This window comes from Lactuca sativa, chromosome 1, assembly GCF_002870075.4.
Source record: "Lactuca sativa cultivar Salinas chromosome 1, Lsat_Salinas_v11, whole genome shotgun sequence".
NCBI lineage: Eukaryota > Viridiplantae > Streptophyta > Magnoliopsida > Asterales > Asteraceae > Lactuca > Lactuca sativa.
In genome coordinates this window covers 112,197,319-112,209,757 of record NC_056623.2, presented here as the reverse complement: position 1 = coordinate 112,209,757, position 12,439 = coordinate 112,197,319, and the positions used below count along the sequence as shown (strand labels likewise).

Below are 12,439 nucleotides of genomic sequence, written 5' to 3'. Positions count from 1 at the left end.
TAGTTTTGACCACAAAAACATCACTAAAACAACAATAATCCAAAAACATATATATATATATATATATATATATATATATATATATATATATATATATATATACTATCTTATAAAAGAAATCATACTATTTCTAAAAATAGATTGAATATAATAATAATATTTTTTTTAAGATGTCCAAACCATTAAGCTATGAGTACAAGTAACCAATAATAAAATAATATTAAATTTTAAATTTTAAACTTAGTCTTATTTAAATTAAATTGTACAAAAATAAATGCAATATGTATAAGTATGCAATACAATCCTAAAAGATTTTATATGATTTTGACAGTTTCTATCTTATCTCTTGTTTACCTGCTCCTCCGCCTTCATTCGTTGAAATGAACACAAATTCGATCTAATTCTCCCACATCCCTTCTCTATTCAATGCACTCTCTCCCGATTATCTCAAAAAAACCTAATACCTACCGCCTCCCCACCTCCACCTTCTTTGTCACAGTCTCCTGGAGCCGTCGCTACCTCCACCCTCATGATGTCGTCACTACCTCCACCGGCACCCCTTTACCGTCCCACTTCTACCTTAATTCGAAATGAGAAACCCTAAGTCTATCTCCCCGCCACCATTACGCCATCACACAATGTTTACTGGAAGCCCTAGCCCTAAAGTAGCTCTACCATCGTCACCAGGCATACAAACGAACTGATTTCTCACTCCCCCTTTGTCGAACACCACTGTTACGTCTGGAGCACACCACGACCCACTATTGTCTTTATCATCGTCATCGCTTTCACTCCGTCTTTCTCTCCACCACCACCGGCTATCATCCTGTCGGTGACCTTTACGATTGCTTGACACAGTTTTCATTTCTATGAATAAACTTAAGGGGGATTTGTTGCTTCCACCATATTCATATTTGTTCGATTCAACACAAAAGAAAATCATCTGGCTTGTTTACTGAATTTTTTGGATCTTATATTTCCTCGATTTTTTATATTTTTAATTTCAATGTTTTCTTTTTGTGTTTTAAAGATAATGATAGTGATGGTGCCTATTGCACCCTCAACCATCTACCGCCATGGAGTCATCGCCTTCAGGTATTGTTCCTTTCTTTTAGATTATCTATATATATTTCTTTTCTTTCTTTTAACTTTTCCATTGTAATCACTCGACTCACTTTATTATACTTGAAAAAAATCGTTTTTTATTCCATATTCCAATTTCAAATTCACGATTTTAACCAAAACAATGTATTAAAATCTAATCCCTAAATAAAATAACTTCAAAATAACATCAACATCTAGAAGGATAATGAAATTGTTGCAATTATTATAATAACACAATTGATATCTAAACAACGCAGTGCAAGGCTTTGTTACAAGTGCTTTGAAAGACAATGAGTTTTATTGCCAATATGTGCAATATACTATTAATATAGGAAAGATCCAATAATAAACGAGGTATTACAATTCAAGATGGTTGGATATAGTGAGAAATTGGGGGTTTGTTGTTTTACTTTAATTGAATCAGCACCCTAAATGTTGTTGGTTTTGCTAATTGGTTATTTTCTTGCTTGCATGAAACTAATAAAGGGTTAAATCACCCATCTAAAATTTTGAAATGGAAGGGTTGTAATTTGTTTATGATATCAGGGATACACACAAACATGAAATGATCCATTGTTCTCATATTAGTCTTTATTAATTTATTTTAATTATTAAAAAGTATTTGTTGAATTTTGATGTAAAAGTGATTTGTTTATGATATCAGGAATACACACAATTGGTGTTCTGCATTTCCTTTTGTCTATCCGACTCTGCTTAGCATTTTTGTTTTATTAGCTAATTTTGAAGATTAATCTAAATAATGGATGATATATGTCACATGTGTTACAAGAGTTTGAAATATTCGACATCTTTGTTCTAGAAAAGCACATCGCTTACTAGAGCATATGATGAAGAGATGTTAAAAGTGATAACAGAGGTTGTATGCTTGGCTGGACAAGTTGTTGAACTTATATTTTGGACGATTTTACCCCTAAAGTCTTTTGGTCATTTCTGTGTGGAAATATTAATATTTTTTATAGTTTTCTTGTAGTTGTCATGAATAAATAGAATACATGGATCTCTTGTCTAATTATTATGAGCTTGCAAGATAGTGATCTTTTATATCATAAAGTCCTTTGTGATTAATTCTTTCTAAAAATCTTAAAGAAAGGCAAACTGATTTTTTTTTTCCAAAACACCATGTCGTGAGTTGGATATCATAACTTAAGATTTGTACAATGATCTAACTTTGGTAGACATCAATTTTTTTTGGTATACGATGGTGATAAAATATTAGGCTTTATTGTAAACCTTTTAGTAATCAAAAACTTTTTTTGCATTAAGTACAAGCTATATTAATGGTAGTAAAGTATTAGGCTTTATTATTTATAAGCTTTTTTGCCAATCTACAATTTCTACCTTTAGTATATAATTCAATTAAATTAATATAGATATTTTTATGTTGTGATTTTTGGCTATTTTTAAGTACAGTTTGTGCCACTTTAAACTGTTTTTTTATCGATTATCTATGTATTATGTCATAACTAACGCCAAAGTTGGAATCTATTATTTTAGACATGTACTATCTTTGGAACATTATAATCTTGCAAAAGAAAAATGGCGCCTCAAGAAATTATTCTCTGCCGCTGCTTTGCGCGGGTACACCACTAGTATATATATATATATATATATATATATATATATATATATATATATATATATATATATATATATATATATATATATATATATATATATATATATATATATATATATATAAAGTATAATTATTGTGTAAATGTATAACCAAATATGGTCCAATCATTTGATAAAAGTATTATAATTATTTAATTAATTTAATTAACTATTAACTAATTTAAATCCCAACAATTTAGGAAACTTGATCATCATCATTAATATAAAAAATCCATTGTTTTAGTTTTCTATTCTTATTAATCTCCCAATCAAACGGTCATTCCTTTCTTCACTTCCAACATGTTGCCATCACCATGTACCGTAATCGACACCACCAACAAGATGATGTTCATCATCTTCTCTACTCCAAATTCGAATCACCATCTTCATCCCCCTCATCGTTATTTGACTACAAAACATGCTACTAGTACATCTAATTCATAATTTGTTCTCTTTCTATTTGATGCCGTAAATTGTTTTTATGTTTCCTCGTCAAACATTTTTTTGCGTTTGTTAATAAGTTGTATCTTATACCTATAGGTGATACACATAAATTTAGGATTGCTGCATTTATTTTGTGTTAAATTAAATTTTTGAGTCTATCTCTAATGAATCATATGTAGGCAAGCTTTGTGGATTTTAACATATTTGTTATAAAATAACATATCCCTCTATGCTCTCCTTGATGACAAACAATGTGATCTAAAACATTTTTGAGGTAGTGGTAAAATCATATGATATTCCAATTAAGTAAACCAAGGAATGGAAAATACTATAATAGAATTTGTTTGATATGATTAAAGTTTATAACTAGTGGTCTAGTTATTGCTACCGAGTAATGGTATTCACATAGCAATTGGTTTCTCAAATCAATATCTAATATGCAATAATTTATAATGCACATTTAATTTATTTTCTATAATCAGCTTTTTGATGATTTGTTTCTTGTTTTCACTCGTTTCCTCTTGTCTCTCTCTATTTTTTAAGCCTGGTCAGTAAGTAACACCAAAGTAGCATCTGGAGAAGAACACGACGACAAGAAGAAGATGACAACATATTGCAAGGAAAGTATTCTTTAAGAATGTGATTCTCATATATTCTATGAGAATGATTAAAATTATTGTATGAAAGTCGAAGTTAGATTTCACGGGGTTCGATTTTTCCTTGGGCTGCCATCAAAACACAAATGCAAAGAAAGAAGACCTAGAGTGTGATTTCATGGCAAGCATTCTCACATAATGCAATTATCAAAAAACGTATTCACGTATTTTCTGAGAATGATTAAAGATATTTGTTTGCTAGTTTAATTTAATTTCATTCTCATGAGAATGTGAGATTTGGATTTGTAATTTGTGTAATGTGAAGAAAGAATGTTTATTATTCATATAGAACATGTTCTTAAGAATATATGCATTATGTGTTCTTTAAGAATGTTAATTCTAAAAAAAATTAAATGCAATATTGTTCTTTAAGAATGAAAGAATAAAAATATGTGTTAATTATGTTGAAGGAGGTCGTACTATAAAAATCTTATTTAATTTTATGTGTTGAAACAAATATAAGATTTGAATTAATTACTTTGACTTATTTGCTAAAATGTAGGAAATTATATATATATCTCTCTTAATAAAATGTCATATATATCATTATATCTAATTAAGTGTAATATATAGTACATGCTAGTCCATTTTAATAACATGTATCCAATGATCATATCTATTCATAATATTTAATCTAGTGATAAGAATTTAGTCATACATTCACACAATATTTGTGATTCACATTTAATCCTAATATATATATATATATATATATATATATATATATATATATATATATATATATATATATATATATATATATATATATATATATATATATATATAATTTTTGCACCTGCTGATTTTTTTATGGAATACAGCATTACTACATTGTAGATGTTTCTTTGTGCAACAACTAGCTTTGATAGTGGTCTTCTACGCCACCGAGCCTTCTAAAATTAATAATAATACATAAATGCAGAATCAAATTATATGACATATTAAGATGGCAAATAAGCAATACATGTATGAAAAAATCAATAACCATAAATCAATTTTAAAATAAATAAAAAATAAGCTAAATAGTCCTTCAATTCATACCACATACCATTAGGCCCTAATAAAATAAACATAAAGAAAGAAGCCATGCAAAACATAATAATAATATATTTCTGCGATATCTACAATTTCCAGAAGAGGCTATTAAGAGCTCAATTATGTTGCTGCTCTAAACAAAAATAATCCATCTATCCTAATAAATAAAAATGTTATTGCTACTTGTCATTCTCTCATTTATTTGGCCACATGTCATTTTGTCATAATTTTGAAATATATTTATTTTCTACTTGTCAATTACTTCATCATTCATTTCAACTATATCATTAATTTAGTTTCCATAAATTAAACCTACTATAATAACTATTAATTTCAAATTCAAATAAATTTACATTTTAAACATTTGTATTTAACATTTTATTATAATAACTCGTATAGTACACGGGTCTAACAATCAAAACATATAATTTTAATTAATTTATTTTTTGCACGTTTTTTTTCATAATTTTCACTTATTTCATATTTCAAATTAAAAATAAACTTTTCATCTAATCGCTCCTGTTTAACATTATGTTTTAATTAACCCGTATAATATACGGGTTTCACAACTAATGTCCTACTATTATAAATTTTGTAAAGTAAACACCTTTGTTCTGTTTCATTGTGTTTATTATAATATAAGGAAAAAGGGAATGATGGAATAATACCTGGCCGAATGCTGTCTTAAATAGATCTATGGCTTCAGTGATTTGATGATTTTGAATGTGATCAGTAACTCCTTTTTGGTAAGCTAGCAGTTCAAGATTAACGCCCACTTTGCACCCCAATTCCACCTCGAAAGATTCAGCAACATTGGCATACCCGTGGGTTAAAAAGTAATCCATTACCATCAGGTCGATATCTTCTTTCTTGAAGAATCTTGTGCTAAGCATGTTGTACCATTCTTTAGTAGATACTTGCTTTTCTTCTGCTGCTTTTGCCTATCCAAGAAAAACCAATTGAGTCATATAATCTCTGGATTTAAAACACATTTACTAACCAAACATATCTAATTATATGACATATTTTATGTTGAAATTTTACACGGGAATATGCTTTGATAGAGATCAATTACAAAATAAAATGAAAAATCAGAACCTGTGTTGTGCGAATATCAGTACTTTGAAACGAATTCCATTGTCAGCCACTAGAGTTTATTTTGTTAATCTCCTCTTACAGATCTGGTCGGAAACAAGGTCGATTGATGGAGACAGAACGGAGGCGATGAGGAAGGTGACCAACTGATGGGGTAATGATAGGGATGTCAACGGGGGCAAACGGGGCGGGGAGTGCATCTCCCGCCCCCGAAATTTTCCCGTTCCCCCACCCCCGCCCCCGCCTCCGGAATGTTCAGTCTTCCTACCCCCACCCCCGCCTCCGAATCCCCTTCATTACCCCCGCCCCCGCCCCCGATTGATTTTGGGCTACTTTTTTTTTTTGCTAAAAGAAGTTGTTATTTAGGTTAAAAAAAGCTATTTTTTAGATAAAAAATAATTATTTATAGCAGAATTTTATATGTTAAAAATAAAAAAGTTATGGCATTTTAAAAAATTATGCTAACAACTTAAAAACATGTTTTTAGAAGCTCAAAATCATGTTATTGTTTATTATATTTATATAATTAATATATGTAAATATATGTGCAATTTATTAACGGGGTCCCCATGGGGATTTCGGGACGGGATTGTCTACCCCCGCCCCCGCCCTCGAAATTTAAACGGGGGTTAACATTGCCTCCGCCCCCGTCCCCGCCCCCGATTTTTTTTAAAAAAATCCCCCAAACGGGACGGGACCCCCACGGGAACGGAGTCACACGGGACTTTTTGACATCCCTAGCTAATGATTGTCAGAGGGGACCACGGATTCTTAACGGTCGTTAGTTCATTTCGTTTCATTGATATGCGGATGCTTAGCTCGGAGATGCACAACGCACATTTTGTTGATTCAATTTGGATCCAAAAAGGCAGCTTTACTACCTTCTTGATTTCAATAATGGCGGATCATGTAACGTGATGATTTTAGAGTTATGATTTTGTGTATAAACAGAACTAAGATCAATGTGGTGGAGACGATGGTGCTTTTAAGGGGAGATCGGCGGACTTGATGATTGAAACCGATGGTGACTGAGTTCGATCGAGGGAAGAGAGGTGATTCGGTGAAGAAGACGTCGTGAGAGAGAGAGAGAGACGCAAATGAGAGATTTAATCGGGGGAATTAAAAGAATTATTTTATTCCTAAAATGCTCATTGATTCATTTTAAAATCATATCAGCCGTGTCTTATTTTGTCTATGTATTAACAAAATGGCACAATGTATCTTGGCCATCCTTTTTTTTGATCCAACCCTTTTGACTTCCTCTTCATGCCGCTCCATGTTTATTCTGTATTTAAGGTTCGCATAATTTCACATGTTTGTTGTTGGTTGTTTTTTTGCGATTTAATATTTGATTCTTCTTTCCCCATTTCCATAATCGGTTTGCTGTTGTTTCTCTCTTAAAGATTTTGCTTCGTACTCGCATCTTCTTCTTGTCGTAATGTTTCTCCCTCCTCAATACATCTCAATTCCTCTTTCTCTCTCTAGGGTTTTGTTGCTTCACGATTGATGTTGAAGAGGACGAAAGGGAAGGGCCTGATGAAGAGACGATTTAGCCTAAAGACCGTTACTAATGACAAATCGATGACATGGAACCTTAAATTAAGGTAATCTATTTTTCTCATTTTCTCTTTCTCGATTACTTATTGACGTGCACAGTATCCACCACCATGACCAGCTTGTATTCTTACTCTCATCTTTTGTTGACTGTTAGATAAAACTAATTTTCCTTTTTTTTTTTTAATAATTTAACATATACAATGACTTTCTTGATTCTCTTTTGATTTTAGTAATCGTACATGAAAAAATCATCATGACCACCTTCAGAATATAGTTCTTTTAGTGCCTGGGTTTGCTGGATCTATTCTCAATGCTAATGATGTTGAAACAGGGAAAGAAGAGATGGTTTGGGGTTCAAATTTGGGAATTTGATTGTCAATTTTTGTGGGAAACTTTGCTGTCAGTTCGTACTGATTGAACAAAGTATGTTCTTATCTAACACTAAATTTATTAATCAGATTTCTAATATATCTACATGCCCTTCCAGATCATCTTTCTTGATGTTTTTTTATAATCGTCATACCCAGGGTATTTGTAGTCTTGTCATGGTTCTACTTAATTAGGATTTAGAATATTCGTATGAGACGCATTTGTGAATCAAGGTAATGGTTTCAATTTCGGTATGTCCTTTAAAAGCGGAGTTGTTCTTGATCAAAAAATAAGATATCTCAATTACCCTTTAACAACAGTGTCATCCGAAAATATACAGCAATAGTAGAATATCATTCCATCTTAATGTTTAATGACTATTGAGTATTGATTGCATGTCTATCATCCGAATATAAACGTCAATGATGTGCTAGAAATTGAAAATTTATAATGACTAACAATTCTTGGAGGCTCTTGAAACCTTTTTAATTGTGTGGTTTGAAAGTTTCCATTGTGATTACTTTGTTATCTCAAGTTTAGTGTGCTAGAATATGGAGATTTGGCAGGAGACATGTTTCTGAACCTTTGGATACCACTCGATAAATTTGTCGAGGATGAAAATGTAGTTGCAGGTAAGGATACATTATCTGTCAGATTAGTAATATGGTTTTTGTTGGTTACATAGATTGTAATTAATTCATATGAGATATAATAAGGTTAGGATGAGGACTTATTTGTGTTGAGAATTTAGTAGCATTTTCCCCAGATGTTGGTGGACTAGCTACAAGCTCGAGAGTTTCATGATCTTTTAATATTTTTCTTAGGTTAAAACTAACAGTTTATTTGTTATTTTCATACAAAAAATGAAAGGGATTATTTCATTAAATCCTTTTGCGGAATTGAGAAACCTAGATTGCAAGTCAACCTCAGACCCTGTGGACTCATCAAACACTTTCACCGCTCCTTTTGTGTTTATTTAGCCAACTGTTGGTTGTCTTCATTTGACAGAAGTGTGTCGGGTGTAATTTTGATACCTATAAAAAGTTTACATTTTGATTCTTTTTTTTTTTACCTTAAACTTTACTGCTCAAAGAACATACAAACCCATCTCATTTAGAGCTTCAAAAATACTGCAAATCGAGGAAGAAGATGCACATGGGAGAAACTTTCAGCCATTAAAGGCAACTGTGGAAACTGACTTGTTCTTGATGAATTTGTTGTAATTTTAAACCGCATGGATACTTAGAACTATGAGGCTTGTTCTGCTGGTTTTGATGTTTTTCTTTTGACTTTGGCCCAATATCCACCCCTTGACAGTGGTTTTTCATAGCAGATACCAAGTTGGTATATAGAAATTTAGATATTTGTTATTTGTATTTACAGTTTATTTTCTGTATTTGATCATTCTTTAGATCAAATAAATCCGATGATAACTGACAGCAAATTCGAGTTTCGTCTAATATCTCACCCTCAGCCAATGCACCTTTGCAAAATTGTCATTAACATCAAATTTAAAAGTATCTATATACCCACATTACCATTATGCCCTTGTAACCTACCTATATGGCCTGTTTATAATAATACAATGAAAGCATTTTACCTCATGCTATTTCAAGATTTGGTGTTCAAATACAGATCCATAAACACACTCCAAATTACCAAAATTGTCCCTCAACCACACTAAAACCCTATATCAAATCAAGTCTCATGCCATATAATCACCATAGTCCTCCATATAATAAGTCTTGAAAGCATAGATTACATTTTCAAACTACAATGCATAAACAAGAAAAACAATCCATAAACAAAATACCATATATCTCTATTTTACACACATCTATCCCAAAATTATTAAAACATAACTTTCGAAATTCCCAAATTACCCTTCGTGGGCTGTGCTCAGCACGGCCCTCCTAACTTCACTAGTATATATATATGGAAGAGAGGTTTAATAGATAGCATGGGTATTTGAATGATTAGAAAGTAAACTCTAAGGATGGGTGAGTTATTGTCAATAAAAGGTCACAAATAATTATTTGGATGGATTTAATCGTTTAATGAGGCAATATGATAGTTTAAGGGAGTAAATTAATTAAAATGAGATTTATTAGATTAGAATAATAACAATAAAGTTATCTGATAAAGGTCTAGGGGGTTTTATGTTACTTTTAGAAACTTCTTATGTTAGAGGAAATCAAGCATGGGTTAAAACTGTCAAATGTCCAAACTTTGGGTGCTCGGTTAATAATGTAAAAGGTTAATAACGTAAAAGGTAATTAATTTATTAAGAATTATAGGAGTTACTAAAATTGTATGGATTTTTTCAAATTTATCCAATGTAGGGTTAATATTGTAACGACAACTCAATACAACATTTTATCGTGAATAATTTTGGAAGTCAACATTTTATCGTGAATAATTTTGGAAGTTAATAATTCCTAGTACGATCATAAAGTGAATATCAATTATGATACGAAATACTAATACGTAATATTTGCAAACGGAAATCATTAAGGATTATTAATATGATGGTAGGTGTTCAAAGATTCGGGAATACATCTTAGCCACTCCAATGGTTTATTTTGTGTTTACTACTTCAGGTGAGTTTTCATCACCGTACTTACGGGTCAAAGGCATCAAGGCCGGCCCTTGGATTATTATCCTAGTTTATCGTACGATGGCGTGCTGTAGTGATCTGATAAATCTGATTGTTATATGTTCCGGCTATATGTTTACCGATTGCATGTGTTGATGTAGTGTGGTTGGGTTGAGACTGTACTGCTTTGTGTTGCTAGTCAACAAACCCGGTAATATTTATATCGGTATGTTATATGTAGGATTAACTGTTATGTATATGTCGACATGGTTTATGGGTGATTGGGTTAAGGCGGTCCTACTTAGTGCCGAAGGCCAACATACCCAGGGCGTCCTCGATAGACTGAAGGCCAGTGAGGCGTACCAGTTAGGCCGAAGGCCTGGGGAAGATAAGCTGAAGGAAAGTGAGGCGTGCCAGTCATGTTGATGGTTTTATGAGCGTACCAGATTGTGACATTGCCATTTTCAAGGCTAGAAAATACCGATTTTGTTTATGCCTTATAAAAATCAGAGTACCTCTTTTAATAAAAATGTTGCGGAATTTGTTCCCAGTAAAACATGATAAATACGTTATCAAAGCATTTCCAAAGATAATTATTTTTATTCATTTTAAAACATTTGGGATGTCATCGTCAATACAGAAACATAAGCAGAAACAGAACTTACATTCATTATCACTAGTGATTTATATCTCCTTAATTTCTCAGTGTAATATGACTTCATATCAACATCTGTGATATAAATAAACTAAGTGGGTCAGGTTGGGAAACATGGTGAGTACATAGGGTTTTCAACACACAATAATATAATTATTATGTTTAATCATCAAACAGTTAACCCAATTACCCATCCTCATTATCTTTTTTACTCTTAAGGATCTACCCTAAGAATCAGCTATTTCTCATTCATTCCTAAGAATTATCATAAGGAATAGGTACAAAGTCTATCGCTGTCAATGACACAGCTTTTAAGCACAGCTGCTAGTTCTATCACTTAGGCGCAACTTCCAGAATTGTGACATTCTCTATGAGGCGCAGCTGCCGGTATTGTCCTTCGGGCACTACTGCTAGGGTTATCTTGTTTGTTGACAGTATAATTTTTGAGAGTCCACTCGCAATACATGTCAATGGGTTTTTAGAGTACGTCGGTGACCACATCGTTCACAACACCTACAGGTTGTGAGCCTATGAGTGTTCCATTGGACTGTCTAGAATAGTCGGGGCCAATATTTGGGAAAAAGGATTCTCACAGTGTCCACCTCTCACCCTTACCGCAGGGTCTATATCACCTCTAAACTCATCATCCAACTCATATTTCATCTACTCATGTTTTACCCAACATATTATGTAGATATAAATACATATATACAGTTTAAATCATATAAAACTTGTATAAAGTCGTTCATCCAACATCGATAGCAATTATACAGATAATATGCACACATAACACATAGTTTATATAAAATACTTCATATCTATGTGTAAGATGAAAGGGACCATGTACTCACTTGAAAAGGTGGTGACTCGACACTCGGACAACACTTCGTTACTCTTAACACAATTTTCCTTTGACCAAACCTAGTATCATAACCACTAGAGTTTAGTCTAATATTCATCGAGACTAATTAATAGGCTTGCTATTATTACTATTATATAAGCACGAAAAAATATTTCTCCACCACTAAATACAGACAGGGGCCACACATAAGACACCGGAGGGCAGGATCATTTTGGCATATAGCACTTCTGAAATCCAACAACCGTATGCGGCCCTTTAAACCAGATTCCCGTACCGTGAGTGGTTAACAAAAAACTATAACAACACTTATATAACTCATAATAATAGCCTTAATACTTACTATAAGTTCCTAATAACATTACTATATTGAAACATAAGATACACTAACGATAGGGTAGGCGTAGCTCACTTACAACGGGTTTTTCGCAAAA

The 12,439-nt window shown here is 32.2% G+C and overlaps 2 long non-coding RNA genes across 3 annotated transcripts; both read left to right on the top strand.

Annotated features, from left to right (window-relative positions):
- Positions 1 to 322: 322 nt before the first annotated feature.
- On the top strand, positions 323 to 4,146 carry LOC111921399 (uncharacterized). The gene is made up of 2 exons (XR_002860160.3): positions 323 to 1,095; positions 3,727 to 4,146. It is a non-coding gene; the product is annotated as an uncharacterized LOC111921399 (long non-coding RNA).
- Positions 4,147 to 7,271: 3,125 nt separating this feature from the next.
- Positions 7,272 to 9,275, top strand: LOC128126005 (uncharacterized). Of its 2 annotated transcripts, none has more exons than XR_008223600.1 (2): positions 7,272 to 7,573; positions 7,858 to 9,275. It is a non-coding gene; the product is annotated as an uncharacterized LOC128126005 (long non-coding RNA). The 2 variants fall into 2 exon arrangements; XR_008223601.1 differs by having other exon boundaries at positions 7,757 to 9,275.
- Positions 9,276 to 12,439: the final 3,164 nt, after the last annotated feature.